At 35.5% G+C, this 19,556-nt stretch overlaps 1 protein-coding gene and 1 long non-coding RNA gene across 8 annotated transcripts in view; one reads left to right on the top strand and one right to left on the bottom strand.

The window, feature by feature from the left end:
• SPATA5 (spermatogenesis associated 5) overlaps window positions 1-19,556 on the bottom strand; it is a 351,116-nt gene that overhangs the window by 130,224 nt on the left and 201,336 nt on the right. The window lies entirely within an intron of this gene.
• The window catches only part of LOC112642754 (uncharacterized), a 61,561-nt gene continuing 61,180 nt past the window's right edge, over window positions 19,176-19,556 (top strand). For all 3 annotated transcript variants that reach the window (XR_004806925.2, XR_003125409.3, XR_007403977.1), the window contains exon 1: window positions 19,176-19,415. This is a non-coding gene — a long non-coding RNA (uncharacterized LOC112642754). The remainder of the gene's footprint in view (window positions 19,416-19,556) is intronic.

A 19,556-nucleotide genomic window follows, 5' to 3' on the forward strand; every position in this document is an offset into this window, starting at 1 on the left:
AGGAGAAATTAAGAGTACCTATAAGGGATGCTGAAGAACCCAAAGTCTAGCAACTACAGGAAGCTTATACTGTTTAGGAGCCTGGTGGTTGAGGTGGGGGATGAGGAGGAGAGTTTTATCAAAACCTAAATAAGTATGAACCTGTTGGGAGGGAGTGGCAGCTCAAAGCAGAAGAGATACAGTCATAAGGTGACATGGCCAATGTTAGAATTATGGTGCTATGGCAGGAAGGAAGTGGAAGACTTATCACATATCTTAACTTCTTTCTCCTCCTACCTTCTAATCTCCTGTTGATGTTTCCCATTGGCTGAACCCAGTGGAATGGAAGCCATGCTATATATAATCCACAGGCATCATTTCAACCTCCTTTCTTTATACAGATATACACATGCAACCCTGATAAAGGCAAGAACAGATCTGGGGAGTGAAAGGAGAACAACCAGCACAATGAACTACAGAATACTTATTATTTCTTAATATTGTTTGATAAAAACCACTGGAGTATTCTAGAGAATATCCCTAACTCTCATTACCATCTAAACAGGTTACTTTGTTTAAAGACTTTGTTATATCCTATCCATAGTACTCTTGATCTTAACTTTACAAAGTCTGACAAAACTTCCAGATGAAGTCTGGAGGTTAGTTACTATATGCAAGTTAACAACAACAGCAAAAATCAGTGGATAGTTAGATAATCTGCTTACATGGATCTAACTTTTTTTTTTTTTTAAAGTAGGCTCTAAACCCAGTGTGAAGCCCAATGCAGGGCTTGAACTCACGACACTGAGATCATGACCTGAGCTAAGAGCAAGAGCCAGATGGTTTAGCCAACTGAGCCACCCAGGCACTCCCTATTTTGTTTGTTTTTATAATAGTTTTTTCACTGTGGTCTGGGTTTATTGTTTAGCCAGGATGTTCTTATTAAATCGGTTCTTTCTTTGTGCTTTTGGTGTCATACCTAAGAATCCATTGTCAAATCCAGAGTCATTTTAGATATATTTCCATGTTTTTGGAAAGGAGTTTTATGACATTAGCTGTTGTATTTGGACCACTGATGTCTTTTGAGTTAATTTTTGTATATAGTTGAAGTAGAGATCCACCTTCAGTTTTTTGCATATGGAAATTCACTGGTTCCAGAACTACTGGTTAACAGTCTATTTTTTTTCCATTGAATGATCTTAGTACCTTTGATAAAATTCAGTTGGCCATATGTTCATGGGTTTATTTTTGGACACTCAATTCTATTCCACTGGTCTTATATAGTCTATCCTTATGCCAGTACCATACTGTTTTTTGTTTTAAAGATTTTATTTATTTGAGAGGCAGAGAGAGGGAGAGAGAGAGAATGAGCATAAGCAGGGGGTAAGGGGGAAGGGCAGAGGAGAGGGACAAGCAGACTCCCCACTGAGCAGCTAGCCCAACTCAGGGCTCCAATCCCAGGATTCTGAGATCATGACCTAAGCCAAAGGAAGATGCTTAACCAACTGAGTGACTCAGGTGCCCCAATACCACACTGTTTTGAATGTTGTAGCACTGTAGTAAGTTTTGATATTTGGAAGTACAGGTCCTCTTTGTTAATTTTTTTCAGTATTGTCTTGACTATTCAGGACCCCTTATACTCCACACGAATTTGAGGTCTGACCTTTCCCCTTCCACAATATACATTGTTATAATTTTAATATGGATTGTATTAAAGTTGTAGGTTGTTTCGGGTGATACTTACATCTTTAAAATATTGGGTCTTTAATCCATGAACATGGGACATGGGACAACTCTCCATTTATTTAGATCTTTAATTGACTTTCAGGAATGTTTTGTAGTTTTTAGTGTCTGAGTATTTCACCTCCACCTTCTTGGGTAAGTTTATTATTAGGTATTTTATTCTTTTGGATGCTATTGTAAATGAAACTTCTTTTCTTTTCTTTTTCTTTTTTTCTTTCTCCTTTCTTTCCCTTCCCTCCCTTCTCTTTCTCCCTCCCTCCCTCCCTCCCTCCCTCCCTCCTTCCTTAAGTAGGCTCATGGAGCCAAATGTGGGGCTTGAACCCACAGCCTTAAGATCAAGACCTGAACTGAGATCAAGAGTTGGACACTTAACCAACTGAACCACTCAGATGCCCTGAAAAAAAAATTTTTTTTTTAGATTTTATTTATTCATGAGAGACAGAGAGAAAGAGAATCAGAGACAGACATAGAGGAAGAAGCAGGCTCCTTGCAGAGAGCCTGATGCAGAACTCGATCCCTGGACCCAGGATCACACCCTGAGAGCTGAAGGTCAACCGCTGAGCCACCCAGGCATCCCTGAAATTGTTTTCTTAATTTCATCTTCTGATTGTTCACTGTTGGTATACAAAACATAACCTAAAATAATTTGAGTGCCACCTAGAAAACAGGATGGCTAGAATGTGACCTCACTTTTGAGTGAATATCATATTGCTTTTCTCTAGAACATTTCATGCAATGGTGATCTAGTAGCTAATGTTCAATAGAATTCTCTTGAATGCTTCAACATTTCATTTACGATTTTCTTCCTAATTTATTTCTTCCTAACATTAATTGAAAGTCATTGCTTCAATACCCCAGGACTCCATGAGGCTGGCATTTAGGATATGCACAGTTCAACTGCCCATATTAAAGCAGACTTTCTTTGAATTGAAATACATGGTAAATGAAATATATTAAGAAAGTCTAATTTGTCACTTGACTGCATGAGATAAGCAAGAGCAAAAAGGTCTAGCAAACTTCCCAATACATTTTGTTAATTCGTTTGTAGCAGATACTTCAAAAATATTTACTGAAGGATGGGTAAAAAATGAAATGAGAGGTAACTATACTAGCATAATGGAAAACAACTACTGTCACACCAGAAAGCACACATTTGTAAACTGTATCTTAAATAATGGATTTGGAGAGGAGGATTAAAACTTCCTGTAGGGGCAGAGGAGATGGAAAGGACACTTAATTTGAAACAATATGACACTGCATCCATTTGAAACAAATTTCAGTATGCTTTCCTTACTGCTTTTCAAATTTTCTAATAGCTGCTCCTGGATATCTCCTGTAAAGCAGATTTGAATTCCAGCTCTGAAACTGGCGCATGGTTTTGTGAAATTAAAGTCTCTGAATCTCCATTTTGTTTTCAAAGGTTTCGTGGGATTCTATGAACTTTTTTTTTTTTTTTTTCATGAGAGAGGGGGAGAGAGACAGATAAGTGGGGAGGGGCTTGATCTCACACACCTCAGATCATGACCTGAGGTGATACTCAAGAGTCAGATGCTTAACCAATGGAGCCACCCAGATACCCTTCTTTGTGCTATTTTTTTTGTGAATCTATGTCAAAATAAAAAGTTAGAAAATAAAGGGAAAGAAAAAAATAATCTCCTGAGTATAAAACTAAAACACTAGGATAGATATTAGAGATATAAAAAATTTTACCCCTTTAAATTGTTAAAATTTCTGTTTGTTTTTAATGTTGTATAATATACTTGTATATAATTTATAAATAAATAAAGTTGCATATATTGGTGGTTCATGCTATAATATTCTCAGATACATGTAACAAAAAGGTTTATAGGCCACTGCTCTGAAGGATTATTAGTATATCTTTATTAAACAGTGAAAAGCAAAATGCAATATGATATTCCTTTGTAATATTATTTTCAAAATATTAACCTAGCATTAAGCAAGAACAACAACATTTAAAAAATGCTAAGTAGCAATGGAATGAAGCGCCACCAACTCTAGCAATTAGTAGTTTATATTGTATTTTTTTCCCAGAATAGGCAACCCTAATACACTTTCAATCAGCTGTAAAAAGCTCTTTTTATCAAATTTTTTGTGTTATTATTACCAGTAATATTCTGTATATTCTTATTCTTTTTTGGATAATTTGTGATTTAGAATTAACACTAGCAATAGTTTTGGAGATTATAAGAACGCTTGAAATGAAACTGAAACATCCAATTTTTTCTCAGCAAGGTAAATTTGTTTTACAACACATACTTGAAGAACATTGGAAATTACCCATACAGATTAGCAAACTCAATCTTCATTTATTTGCAGACCATTTTGTTCTGGTCTCTTTATTCAACTAATGATTAGTGTTTTTAATGCCTTTCTAAAAAAGTACAATTTATGGTTTTGGATTAGAACCTGGCAAATGCAGACCGTTGTTAGATACTAGCTAATCAAAGTGTTAAGCTGTAAAGGCTATTATCTCTGTGTGTGTTTTTGAGATACTGTTCAAAAGAGTAAGTTTAGAATTATTCATGGAAATTTGTTAAGTCTTAGGTGGACTTATAGCAAGTGATTAACTGATTTACAAAATATTTAAAACATTTAAAGTCACTTGCTCATATACAAAGATGTTCACTCTACAGCTATACTGGTCTTTCCTGATTTGGTGAGGAAAACAGGCAAAGAAAGATTAAATATCAAATATACTTTTCATTTTTTTGTTCTTTAGTTCATTTTATTAGAGTTAACTCATTGTTCTTTCATTGTGAATTCTTGAAAATCTTTCTCTTAGGGTACTTGTCTCTCTAAACTGTGCTTTTTAAGATTTTACTTTGAAGGCAGAGCATTCACTACAAAAAAAAATATGATTCAAAATCATGGAATGAGAAACTCATGTGAGGCCATTAGATCTTTATTATTATACTGAGACTCAAAGCCTGTGATTTATTTGCTTTTTGAAAATAACTGACACCTTGTCACAGCTACCTTGCCTTGGAGAGGTTAAAAAAGTTGTCCAAGTTCCAGACAGCAAAAGAGCAGCCTCTAAACATGCCAACATGCAACGAGCTTGGACAAGCATTTTCTTTCTTAAAATGAAGTAACAGGCTTACTTTTTCAGTACAACCAAATTCAAACAATGAAAAGAGCCACTCCAAACCATGAGCAATGACAAACTGAGGGCCAAGCTTATGGTATACACAGGAGCATTCCCAATCGGGCACCGTGGGCAAATACAAGTTTGCTCTTCAAAGAAACATTTTAGCAGATTACATATGCTTCAGCTCCTCAGTTATGTTAGCACTATATTAACAGTATGTACTGGTAATAGCACAAATTGCTGTTCTGAACATAACATTCCCTTGGATTTCCAAGACAATGTAAAGGAAGAGTGGAGAAAATAACTGTAACTCCTCCCATAATACTGAGTACTATATGAAATGCTTATGGTAGAAGATAAATTAATCACATAATGTGAACTTTCCTTTTGGAACAGAGTAATTGGTGCCAGTGTTTTATTTATTCATTTTCTTCAGGGTTAGGGTCTACTAAAGTCCTGTGATGTGAGGTTCATCTCTGAAATAATCAAAACATGTAAACTACTACATATCTCTCACTTCAAAAATTGAAAAAGAGAAAAATTAAGGTCTCGCTCCACGTACCAATAGAGAGGGAGAGAGGTAGATATGTAAGGATATAGAATTAACAAAGTGTTCTGTGGTATGCAAAGGAATCTAAAAAATAATTTTTAATTTCCTTAGAATAATGTTAAATGATATGTTAAAATACCCTTGAGAAAGTCCAGAAGAGGGCAGCCCGGGTGGCTCAGCAGCTAAGCGCCGCCTTTGGCCTGGGGCCTGATCCTGGAGACCCAGGATCTAGTCCCACGTCGGGCTCCCTGCATGGAGCCTGCTTCTCCCTCTGCCTGTGTCTCTGCCTCTCTCTCTCTCTCTGTCTCTCAGGAATAAATAAATAAAATCTTAAAAAAAAAAAAAAAAAGAAAGAAAGAAAAAGTCCAGAAGAAAGCAAAGTCTGGTTTAGGCAAATATTCCACACAAAATACAGACTACATAAAGGTAAATATTTTTATATACTTTGCCATAAGGATTAATAGATCTATACGTGGCTATGGGTTTGTAGGAAAGACAACAGATAAAACATCAAAAATATGTGTATATCATCAGAAGATTCTGTAATTTATATCTAGTGCTTATAATATGACAGCATTTATCTCAAATTAAATTTTGATGTGGAAAAATTAATATGGTAGTATCTATTTAGAGCTATACAGTCTCTTTATATCACCACTATGATTCCATTCATAATTTCAAAACAAGAATATTATCAATAGGGATCCCTGGGTAGCTCAGCGGTTTAGCGCCTGACTTCAGCCCAGGGGGTTATCCTGGGGTCCTGGGATTAAGTCCCACGTCAGGCTCCCTGTGTGGAGCCTGCTTCTCCCTCTGCCTGTGTCTCTGCCTCTCTCTCTCTCTCTGTCTCTCATGAATAAATAAATAAATAAAATCTTAAAAAAAAACAAAAACAAAAGAATGTTATCAATAATTCTGAAAATCACTCAGTCTGTGCATCATCTAAATTCTTCAAGTTCAGTTTGTATGAAAGTCCTTTTGTACAATTATAAACACTGACATTCTCCTATATTTAGTCTGGAGAGGTCAGGATTTATATTTGTTTTATATTCCTAACGAATATACATAACGAATACATTTATATTCCTCTCTCTTTCTACACCTGTGCCTATCATATATTAACTGACCCAGAATGTCTATAACTCACAAAGGTTCAAGGAGTAGCCCTGACCTATAAGAAAAGGAGCATGCCCTGCTCCAGAGAGGTTAAGCATGAACTCTATTCACTGAGGCGTAGATTTGCTTCCCTAGACCATTAAACTCTTCATAAATGGGTTTAAGATGGAGCCACAAACATCTGATCTCCCTTCTCCCACCACTTACACTGTCACTATTACTATCTGTGCCTTGAATCCATCAGCACTAATTTCATGTTGCTCTTCCCTATGTTATGTCATACTACCACAAGACCCAGACTTCCAGATCATTCATCTCCTAGATCAAACCCCCACAAATGTCAATACATTCCCTAACTTTTCTTTTCTCAACCATCTCTTACCCTATTTTATAAAAAATGAAAGAGGATACATAAAAAAATATAAGTCGATTTTAACACATACTAATCTCAAGAGGTGAAAAGAACCCAATCGTAAGCTAGGAAGATATTTTGGCTTTCCATGGTCCTACTTAGCAGTGATTTTTAGTATTGTGTAAAGTCCTGCTTCATTTAAAGGTATCCATCTGAGAAGAAATAAACTCAAAAACACAGATAAAGTTCTAGGAAGAGTCTGGCAGGATTCCTTCATACAAGGCAGTGGTCTCAAACAGGGTTCAATTACGGAGCCAGAGATCCAAGAGCACTCTAGTCAGACAGATATAATCACACACATACATGTACCCGTCCCCCAATACCAAGCAAAGCGGGTGCTTGATGAAGGGAGGGGGCTCTGGGCAGTTGTATGCTGGATTCCTCAACTTGGCTTCTGTTACCATCTTATGCACAGTTATGTTGGAGACTTCAAGATCCCAGAGATCCTACTTTAATGTTAGTTAGTTAGTTACATCTTATTTACTTATTTGAGAGAGAGACAGTGTGTGTGTGCGCAGATGGGAGAGGGGCAGAGGAATAGGGGGAAGCAGAGAGCAGGGAGCCCAACGCAGAGCTTGATCCCAGGACCCTGGGATCATGATTTGAACTGAAGGCATGTGCTTAACTGGCTAAGCCAGCCACCCAGGCACCCCTTTTAATGTTATTTAAACAGGATTTGTAAGTCAGCATTCAAAAAAGTAATTTATAGAGTGAATGCTTTGAATTTTAAAGTATCCATGGATTCTTAAAGTATTCATGAAAGTTAAGTACATATTCTTATGAAAAAGGCATTAGAGTCAAACTAGTGACCCAGTGAGTCTGATAGGGAATTTAATATGTTCTGACTTTTTAAAAATCTTATTTATCTTTATAATATCTGCCACATGCAAACATCTTTGTTTTCAACATAGGGATGGATTTAAGAAATAACAAAATTGAAAACTAGGGATAAGTAGGGAAAAATACACAATTATGATAAACACTAATGGTTGTTCTTATTATTTGAGCTAATACTGTCTAAAATACAAGAACCAGTGTCCCCTTAAATTGTTTTGACTGGATTGATGGGTTTCAATATGTACTTTAAATGTATTTAACTACCTATAATAAACTTGGGTATGGCCAATGTAAAGTATGTAAATCCAATGGTTTTAGACAACTCTTTCAAATGATTGATTATTGCAATAAAGACTGTTAGTATTCTTGCTTATAGTTCTAATGAAAAACAGGAGTAGGATACTTAGTCTTTTAAGGCAAGTGCCACTGTTAATATTGATATTGATAATATCATCTTCTTTGAGAGGAAAGGACAGCATTCTTGCTGAATATTATTAATAATCTTTTCAACTCATTTTATTTAGGGTTTTACATTTAAGAGAGAAGTTTGGATTGACAGAAAAATGGCTGTTACAAATCTAGAAATAGTAAAGACACCCATGGCAAGAAACTTACACTACACATAGGGCTGGAAATGAAACTACAGTGACACTGTTTCTAATATTATTAAATAATAACAACCTCAGAAAGTATCAGAAGTATGCTTCTGTAATTTTCACATTCCTCTCCCTCATTCATCCTCCCATCTGATTATACTTGAACAACAAAGAGCAAATAAACCATATGGAGCATGCACCATATGAAATTCTTTAAATTTTAGAAGTAATGGTCTAATGTGGGAAAAAACTATATCCTTTTTCTTTTCATGTGAAATGCTCAGGAAACCTATGGTAAGTTGCTTAGTATTTAAAGAATTCAATCGTCTTACATGTGAAAAAGGTATTCTGAATTTTAAGTAAACAAAACCTGCTGTTGGTGGGGGTAGGAGTGGGTTTCAGGGAGTAGGGGCTAGTGAAATAAATTACCAGCATTTCCAGGTTGGGAAGGAGTATTGGTTTCTTTTCAGGTCAGACTGGCTGTCGCCACCAATACTGACAGGAAGAGTTACTGGGGTGATGCTCTACCTATGATGACTGAGGGACACAGAGACAGCAGGACAAGAGGGAAATCACATCCCTAATACCTTGTAGATCATCACCAAAAGAAACCTGTTATCTGGGCTTTGTTTTGTTTTGTTTTTCTTTTCACAGAGGATTAAGATTCTTATCTTAACACGGTATGCTGTTAAACTTGAATTTTGTATGTTTTGTAATCCAGATTTTAAAAACATAAATGTATACTGCACATACATGAATTTACAATCTCTTCCTACATGCACTATATTTTGAAACATTCATTTACTATTATCTTCCACTGAAAGACTTCTATGCAGAAGTATTAACTGTTAAATGAATCTGACATTTCTTAGTGCAAGTTTTAAACTATTTTAGTATTAGAAACAAACAAATTTTGAAACCCAAAAAACTAAACCTCATGGAGCTTTATATTTGTGATACATTTCGGTATGTATCTTATACATTAACTGAATTCTCAGGGTAGCAAACAAATGTGAGAAAAGGGAATGCCTTGGGTCAACTCTTCTCTACATAAAACAAATTGGTTTGAGGGACAACTGGGTGGCTCAGGGGTTGAAGCATCTGCCTTCAGCTCAGGGCGTGATCCCAAGGTCCCGGAATGGAGTCCCGCAACCGGCTCCCTCATGGAGCCTGCTTCTCCTCTGCCTCTCTCTCTCTGTGTTTCTCTCATGAATAAATAAATAAAATCTTTAAAAAAGATTGGCTTGATACATTTATTTGCTTACTTTTTACTTGATTATTAACTGGCATGATGCCTTAGTGATGAGAGAAGTGTGTAAAATATTCATTCTTTTGTTTTACTTTGTCAACTTTTGCTTAACTGCTCAGATCACCATAGGATGTCTACCATTACTCTATTATTAGTTTAATATCGGAGGAGAATAAAAAAATTAATGAGTGAATGAATGAAAGGATGATGAAGATTTACAGTTACTTGACTTGTCTTTGCCTTATCTTCCCCATTTACTATTTAGGAATAATAATATTATGGGGGATATCCTAAAAGAAAATTAGAAAATAGATGGTAATTAGGACTAATATTCTGAGAGATTATTATTTTCATTACTATTTCTACTCCTGTTAATCAGTACCAATCTTGTCCAAGAACCTATGAACTACTTATTTTTGTCATAACCATCAAACAAGGAAATCTCATGGTTAAGGTCATACGTTGATCACCAAGTTTTAATCACTTATTCAAAACTCTAAATAAATGAATTTATTAATCAAAAGGAACTGATGTTTCCTTTATATCTTTTTGAATTTTTGAAACCTCTTGGATTTTTTCTAAAGATTTTATTTATTTATTAATGACAGATACAGAGAGAGAGGCAGAGACACAGGCAGAGAGAGAAAAGCAGGCTCCGTGCAGGCAGCCCGACGTGGGACTTGATCCCGGGTCTCCAGGATCACGCCCTGGGCTGAACCGCCGGTGCCAAACCGCTGGTGCCAAACCGCTGAGCCACCCAGGCGTCCCTGGATTTTTTTTTTTTAAGATTTTATTTATTTATTCATGAGAGACACACAGAGAGAGGCAGAGACATAGAAAGAGGGAGAAGCAGGCTCCCTGAGGGGAGCCTGATGTGGGACTCGATCCCAGGACCTTGGGATCAGGATCTGAGACAAAGGCAGACGCTCAACCACTGAGCCACCCAGGTGCCCCAACCCCTTAGATTTTATATAAATCATTGGGACACATTTGCTTTCCCTATGAATATATATTTTTAAAATGGCTAGTCTTAATGTAATATCAAATATCCTTAAAAAAAGCTACTTGAAAAGTAAAAAGAAATCCTGAGCTTTCAAGGAGTTTTTCTCTAACTCTTACATCAAACATGCTTTCTCTCCACTAATGCTACTGTTTCTTATGGCAGGAAAGCAGATGATTCCCTTTGGCATTCTCCTGCTCTTAAATCCTCAAAGCCACCCAAGAACAAATAATGAATTGTACAAATTCTTTAAAATTTCCAAGAATCACTTATAAAATATGGTAAAACATAAAGCAGCCTGTGAGTTAAGTATTAAAATAAAAACTGTACAACTCTGTAAGTTGCCTTATAAAACGAAATTTGATGATTAGTTTGTCCAAGACTACAGTCCATACATAATAAGACATTTTATATAGTCATTTCAAGTTGTTGCTTAATAAAGCCTTATGATTCAATAAAGTACAGGGAATTAATTACTTTCTCGCACTAGGAAACTGTGGAAAGTAAACTGAGAGGCTGATGGAGGAATACTTGCCCTATTACACTATACCTTTCCATTCAATACACAGGGGACATTAGCTCTGATGCCATTAAGTCTCTTTTTTCCCCCTTTACATTTTAAAGCCCTCTTGGCTTAAAAATGTTAAGTTTGTGTGTGGTCTGTTTTCAGGAATGATTCAGATAGGCTATACATGTGTTATTTTTTCTCATTTGTGTAAGTGATGACATTTCTATACTTCTAATTTTTGAGGCATATTTCAAAGGTGCCAACTCTGGGTTAAGTTTTGATGAAAGTACAAATCTATATTTAATGTCCTTTTTCACATTTTGATTAAGAGACAAAGGTATATTGCATATGAGATGTTAGGACTAATCTTCCTTGCTTTTACTCTGACCTAGTGAACTTGTCTGGTAACCGTACACCAGAGAACAGCTTTGTTGTGGGTTTTAGTCTTATTAAATGCTTTAAACTGTGAAATCATTTATTCATTGGCTATTGAATGATTATGCTTTTCTCTTATCTGTAGTACTTCAAAGTGAACCTTGTTATTATTATAGCATTCAGTAACTAAAAGTTTATCAGCAATAATTGGTAATTACGGTTATCTTCAATCATACCCTCTGCATATTGCATTGCAGGTGAACATTTCATATGGGTAAAAATATAAAAATGTTGTAACATTAGTTTGTTTAAAAAACAAACTTTAAGAAGTATTTTCAATTTCCTACATGCTTTCTGAATGCACTGAAGTCTGTGAAGTCTGGATTATTTATTTTAAAGTTGGTGCACTGCATTAATATCACTAAGGATGCTAACATGTACTTGCATTAACAATAGCCTTATTGAAATCAGTATCAGGCAGTTTAGCCTTTTTTTTTTAAATTTTTTATTTATTTATGATAGTCACACTAGTTTAGCTTTTAATGCTGCAAGTTGGATTGTTCTGTGTTAATCTGTAAAGTTTATAATTCTCCCCACAAAATCATGTTTTAGCAAAGATTTACTAGAAGCGTCGGGTTTCCACGACCACTTGTATTCACATGTAGTTTACTGGTATCCTCAGAAGGATTGCAGTTGTTCAGTAATCGAGCAAGCAAAACATATAAAAAGAAATGAACAACATACTTTTTCAGATAAAACCTAGACTTATGTCTTATTTATTCATGAGTACCTTAGAAATATTAAGCAGATATTCTAAACTTATGTTTATGCTTAAAGTTAATGTTGAATTGATATATTTTTTAATGAATCAATCTGTTTACCTGACAGATAGGCCTAACCAAAGGTAGGATAAAAAACTAAATTTCAATTTAGAAAGAAAAATATTGACTTTAAAATAAAATATATTTAATTCAAATAGAGTCAGCTCCAGATTAACTGTAAAAGAATCAAAGTTTTATATAAATGAACAATACTTTAGTTAAGGAATGAATGCAAGGTTGAATGCTGAATAAGTTGCATTTTTGATAATGGAGATCTGGTGAACAAACCCTCCTGCTCACTCAGAATAACTAGAAAACTGGAGAAAAACAACTGGTTAAAGGAAACCACAAACTAACAACTAATAATGGGAAAAGGAGGACTACACGGATGAGTCCTGTATTTAGGACAGCTTTTCACCTGGGAACAGCTCTAATTCAAGGAGGAAGCTATTGAAACATGAGAAGCTAGCTGCCTTTTCAACACACTTGAAAAGGGTCCAGGAGGAGAGAAACTGGAATCACAGCCTACTACGAGGACAATCCTGGGAAAGACACTAGGAGAGAGCAAAAGACTCCTCAGTGTGGTGATGGAGATGTTCTGTATCTGTATTGTCCAACAGAATGATCATCAAACATAAGTGGCTACAGAGCATTTGAAATAAGGCTAGTATGAGACTAAAGAACTAAATTTTACATTTTTTTTTCAATTCAGATTTAAATTTAAAGAGCTATATGTGGCTAGTAGCCTCTGTATTGGACAATGCATGTCTGTATGAGGGGATGCATGAGTATTTATTGCAGCACTGAATATTATGTCGAAACTCTAGATTACTTATTAAGTATTAACACATAAAGACAACTTTAAAGCATTTAATAAAAAGTATAATTTTGGGTGAACAGAAGGATTTCTTTAAGAAGACATAAAGAACACAAAAAAGGAAAAGACTGATAAATCTGACTGCACGAAAGTCCCTACAATTAAGACTATAAAATATAAACAACATGTAAATATAAGTAATAGGACTGGGAGAGGACATCTGAGTTACATATAACTGATAAAGGATTAGTAATCAGAATATATGAAGACCCAAAAAGCAGCAGGAAAAAGACAATTACTCATAGAAAATAATTTTAAAAATGGCACTGATACTGTTAAAGTTTTGGAAGGGAGTATTATATATACAATATAATCCTATCTTCTCCCATCAACCTGAACACAGCAGGGGATGGATGGGGGAGGGAGGGAGAAAAGGAGAGAGGAAGAAAGATATGAGAGAATGAGAACACAGAGGAGAAAGAAATACAGAGATTAACTTCCCAAAATAGGTATTTTTTTACTGGATAATGTAGCTTAAATGTATAGTCATGTGGGCTTCTTAACATTTCATCTCTGAATTAGATGCTTTTAGCTATTTAGCCCCTGTAAGCTCTTCCTTGGGGGCAAAACCTACTCTGTAAACTAATAGTAAGGGAGGGTAGGCATCATAGAACTCTGTCTCCAGGCAGTTCCAAAAAATAAATAAATAAAAGCTCAGATGGGTTGAGGTGGGCTTGCTCAGTTCTTTTACCTAAATCAATCAATCAGTTAAGACATTCCTTCTCATGGAATTGAGCTAATATTATGGAGTTGATAATACTTGACAAAAACATCTAAAGACAGAGTTTATATTTATTCTGTGACAGTATCATTTCTAAGAATCAAACAGTAATTTCATTTTTAAAATGACTAAATGAACACAATAATGTCCCTTCCTTCAGTTTTCTGACTTATTTTGCTAAACTTCCTATAAATGAAAAAAAAAAAGACTTCGTATAAATGATACGTAACTACCATCAGCAGTCTATGAAAAGTGCTTCCTGGATAGCATGAGGGAGGCATTTATTAGAGTAGTGGGTAAAAAGTGACATCTCTGCAAATATTGCATGGAAGCAGCCAAACGTGCTATTACTGAAGTAGAGATATACCCACTACTTCAACTGTTGGTACATACATCATTAGGAGCTTCTCTTCACCATCTCTTAAACATTTAAGCTGATGTGCATTTTTGAAAAGAGAAAAATCACAGTATTGTTATAATATCCTAAGACTATTACCTAGGAAGAGTGTATTTCTAATATTCAAGTGACTTTAGCAAATGGGTTAAGATTAAAATGAGCCCAGACCCAATGGGTAGAAGCAATCTAGGCAACAGGTCAGTGTAGACAAGGGGAGGGCAGCGATCAGGAATGAAGGCTAAGGTAGTACTCAAGGCGAGCAGGCATGGCCAGGGAATTGGAGAAAAGCAGTGGCAGGAACCTTGTTCAGGGTATGGTCATATTGAGTAGTCCATCTTAATATTTGCATGCAAAGTAAAAGCATCTACTTGTTGCTAACAACTTGATCTGAATGAGTATCTCTGAGATGTGAAGAGGGCAGAAAGTTGCATAGGGACACATGACACCTACACTGTATTTTACAGGAGGAGCTAGGGCTTGTTACGCTGAGAGGGGGCAGGGCATTCCAAGAAGGGGAAATAATGTACAAAGGCAAAGTAATGGAGATATGTACATAATCACTTTTCTAAACCAAAGGGTCTGGAGCCTAAGTTTTAACTCCAATAAGTTGGCTCCTAAATATCCTAAGACCCCTCCCTACATGGTAAATTAGTAAAATGGGGGGAGACTGTTACATAAAGATGTGTTTGGGAGCTTAGAATTTTAACATTCAGAAACCAAATATGTAATGCTATTTTCTAAATCTCAAATTTTAAAGAATATTTAACTAAGCACATGCTAATCCCTGGATTCGGAAATTCAAGAATTGTAACAAGAAGCCAATAAACAAGTCTGGCCAGGAATACCAGGGTGTATTCATGTTTAATATTACTTTTTCTGCTATTTTACATTAATATAGTTTTACATATTATGTTATGGTGATGTTCAAAGAAAAGTTGGGGAGTAATAAGCAATTTCCACTGTTTGGCTCTGCCTGTTTTATTTCTTCCATCTAAATCACCCTTCCTTTTCATATATTATTAATTGGGTTGTAGTGATCCTACTAGAAAGACAAATACAAGAACTTTTCTCATATAAGGAAGAGATTGGAAAAGTGTTTGTGCAATAGTTCCAGCAGTTCCTAACCTTCCCCAGCAATTCATCATGTACCTCCACTCAGCTGCTGAGTTAACCAAATCAACACAAAATAATGCCACTTTTAAAATTATTGATATACAAGGCTATACTGGTTTCAGGTGCATAATATACTGATTTGAGGAAAAAATGTTTGTGTTTTTTCTTTTCTTTTTTTTTTTGAAGCTGCATATAAAAGCTCTAGAGTCTTTAGAAAAATAGAGAAAGTGTGCCCCAGGGAAGAATGACAACATGAAGTCGTGATAGCCACAGCCAACAAATATGTTTGGTTCTTTAGTGTTTTATAGAAATTATCTCATATACTTAAACCTGTAAGAAAGATATACATTTAGGAATAATGAATAGTAATTTACCTGATAAAGTTGCAAATTTAAGGAATTTATCAAATGCCTCAACATTGTTCTACAGAACAAGAACTAGCTGATTTACAGAACTCAGGGGCCCAATACAATATCTAGTAGTCTACAACTATTAGGATGCCTAACTATAATCTGATATGGTATCATATAATATATAATCTGTTGCTTTTATGATTTGATATATAATAAGCCATTGAAACAGAATTAATTTTTATGACCAGCATTTTAAAATAGAATTATTCAAATCAAGACTTTTGGAAAAGATCAGTAATTTTTGAGGAAGGAAAAAGACTAAGGGGGAAAAAAATTGTTAACCTGGAGATAATATTGGCCAAATAGCATATGGTGTTCTTAGGAACATCTCAAAAGGCTTTACGCTTTTCAGCCCCAAAGACATAGATGTTTGGTTCTTTTATCACTCTTCATAAATATAATTTTCATTATTTTCCTTTCATGATCCTCAAGGTCAATATTTTTAAAGAATTAAACCTTAAGGAAAACTACAAACCATGACTGACTGAAGGCATTCAGTTAGACACTCCAACTAGAGTTCAAATTAAAAATGATGTATCTTTTAGAAGGTTATTAGATCTTACAAAACTAAAGTTTACAAACCAGAAGAGCATATTACCTTTAAAGAAAATAAAGCATCCAGCTTTGACATGCCCACCAACTTTTACTGGAACATGTTATAATTATTCACTAAAACCTGCTTTAGGCAGAATTTAATACTATTAAACTGCCTTATGTTTTGAAAAGCCACGATCTTGGAAAAGTAAAACTTCCATCCTTAATAATTTTTACTTAATTTTCCATTGGTTATGTTAAAATTATCCCTTATTTTAATTATTCGGTAGTTATAATATCCATCTAAGATGAATCAATATATTATTGGTATCATTCTATTGTCAGCTGTGAACTAAAATAGAAATGTATGTATGATCTGTCTCCAAAATAATTTTTACACAGGATTTCCTAAGTTGCTGTTAGTAATAATAATTAAAACCTATAAAAATCTTGATACTACATTCTTATCATGAATTTGTGACTTTATTTTTTTTTAATATTTTATTTACTTGAGAGAGAGACAGTGTGAGAGAGTGTGCAAGCACAAGTGGTGGAAGGGCAGAAGAGGAGAGTGAGAAGCAGACACCAAGCTGAGCAGCAAGCCCAATGCAGGGCTTGATCCCAGGGTCTCAGGGATCATGACCTGAGCCCAAGGCAGACACCTAATGGACTGAGCTACCCAGGTACTCCAAATGTGTGACTTTAAATGTTTAATCAGATTAACCACAGAAGATCCAAAGCTTAGCATTTTGAATCTATGTTCCAACTTCATCTAACAAAAATCCCCTTGAAACATACCTGGAGAAGATTTCTGAGTAATTCATAGAGAGCCCAATACAACACTTAGCTTCTAAGTAACTTTCTAAAGTCCTTGTATATTGTGGCACTAAACTGACTTTCTATAATTGGACAACAATAAAACAGTAACATATTTTTATCTTAGAGAATTAAAGCATACAGGGACACCTGGGTGGCTCAGCAGTTGAGCATCTGCCTTCAGTTCAGGGTGTGATTTCAGGGTCCAGGATTGATTACTGCATCAAGCTCCCTGCAGTAAGTCTGCTTCTTTCTCTGCCTATGTCTCTGCTTCTATCTCTGTGTCTCTCATGAAGAAATAAATAAAATATTTAGGGGGAAAAAATGAAAGAAAATTAAAGCAAACAAATTGGGAGAACTCCTATATGTTTAAGAAAAGATGATGTTCTGCTTTGACATTCCTACCCTATTTCCCAAGTAATGCCACTTTTTTTTTAATGTTCATCTTAAACTTTACTAAATGATGCCAAGTAATCTTTCAAAGTAGTTGAATCAATTTATACTCCTACTCTTGATTGCTGTAAATTCTCACCAACACTTAAAGACTCCTAGACATTCTCATTTTAATAATCTGGCTGGTGCAAAACCTTATTTAAGGTTTTATTTGCATTTCCCTGATTATCATAGACTGAGCAACCTTTTCCATAAATGTTAGCCATTCATGCTGCCTCTTCTGGTGTCTTTTCATTTTACTGCCCATTTTGCTATTGGATTGTGTCTTTTTCTTTCTGATTTGAGGGCATTCTTGATATATCCTGGATACTAATCCTGTCAGTTATAACTTCTCTCAGTTTTGTGGCGTGTTCTCTGATTCTCTTTATGTGGCCTTTTGATGAATGATAGATCTCAATTTTACATTATTTTAGCTTTGTTTTTAAAAATTTGTTACTTTATTTAAATTCAATTAATTAACATATAATGTATTACTGGTTTCAGAGGTAGAGGTCAGTGATGTCTTATATAACATCCAGTGCTATTACATCACATGCCTTCCTTAATGTCCATCACCCAGTTACCCCATTCCCCCACAGCCCTCCCTCCAGAGACCCTTAGTTTGTTTCCTATGATTAAGAGTATCTTCTTGTTTGTCTCTATGATTTCATCTTGATTTATTTTTCCTCTCTTCCCTGATGATCCTCTGTTTTGTTTCTTAAATTCCACATATGAGTAGATCATATAATTGTCTCTCTCTGACTTACTTATTTTGCTTAGCATATTCTACTCCATGTTGTTGCAAATGGCAAGATTTTTTTTTTTCTTTTTTGATGGCTGGGTGATATTCCATTGTGTTTCTATACCACATCTTCTTTAACCACTTGTTGATGGACATCTGAGCTCTTTCCATACTTCGGCTATTGTGGACATTGCTGCTATAAACATTGGGTGCAGGTGCCCCTCTGGATCACTACATTTGTATCTTTGGGGTAGTGCCATTGCTAGGTTGTAGGGTAGCTCTATTTTCAACTGTTTGAGGAACCTCCATATGTTTTCCAGAGTGGCTGCACCAGTTTGCATCCCTACCAACAGTGTAAGAGGGTTTCCCTTTCTCCCTGTCCTCACTAATATCCATCATTTCCTGACTTGTTAATTTTAGCCATTCTGACTGGTGTTGGCAGTATCTCATTGTGGCTTTGATTTGTATTTCCCCAATTCTGAGTAACGTGGAGCATTTCTTCATGTGTCTGTTGACAATTTGTGTGTCTTCTTTGGAGAAATATCTGTTCATGTCTTCTTCCCATTCTATAATTGGATTATTTGTTCTTTGGGTATTGAGTTTGATGAGTTCTTTATAGATCTTGGAGACTTGCCCTTTATCTGATAGGTCACTGGCAAATATCTTCTCCCATTCTGTCGGTTGTCTTTTGGTTTTGTCAACTGTTTGATTCCTTTGCTGTGCAGAAGCTTTTTATCCTGATGAAGTCCCAATAGTTCATTTTTACTTTACGTTGCCATTGGCAACGTGTCTAATAAGAAGTTGCTGCAGTGAGATCACAAAGGTTGCTGCCTATGTTCTTATACAGGATTTTGATGGATTCCTGTCTCACATTTAGGTCCTCCAACGATTTGGAGTCAATGTTTGTGTATGGTGTGAGGAAATGGTCCAGTTTACCTAGCACCATTCGTCCAACTAATGCCACTTCTACTTTAGCAATCCCTGAGTGTAGCTCTGAAGAAACAAAAACAGCTGTGGGACAGGAATGAAATTTGGACTTAAACCTGAGCTCAAACCTCAGTTTGTGTGAATTTGGGTAAGCTACTTAACCTGTTTGGTGTCAGGAGGTATGTTTGAAACGTGAATATTCATACTTATACTCTCACAAGGTTGTCTTGAATGTTAAATAGTATGTAAAACACAAAGTAAAGTGCAGTGTCAAATATAAGGTCCCACA

This window comes from Canis lupus, chromosome 19, assembly GCF_003254725.2.
Source record: "Canis lupus dingo isolate Sandy chromosome 19, ASM325472v2, whole genome shotgun sequence".
Lineage (NCBI taxonomy): Eukaryota > Metazoa > Chordata > Mammalia > Carnivora > Canidae > Canis > Canis lupus.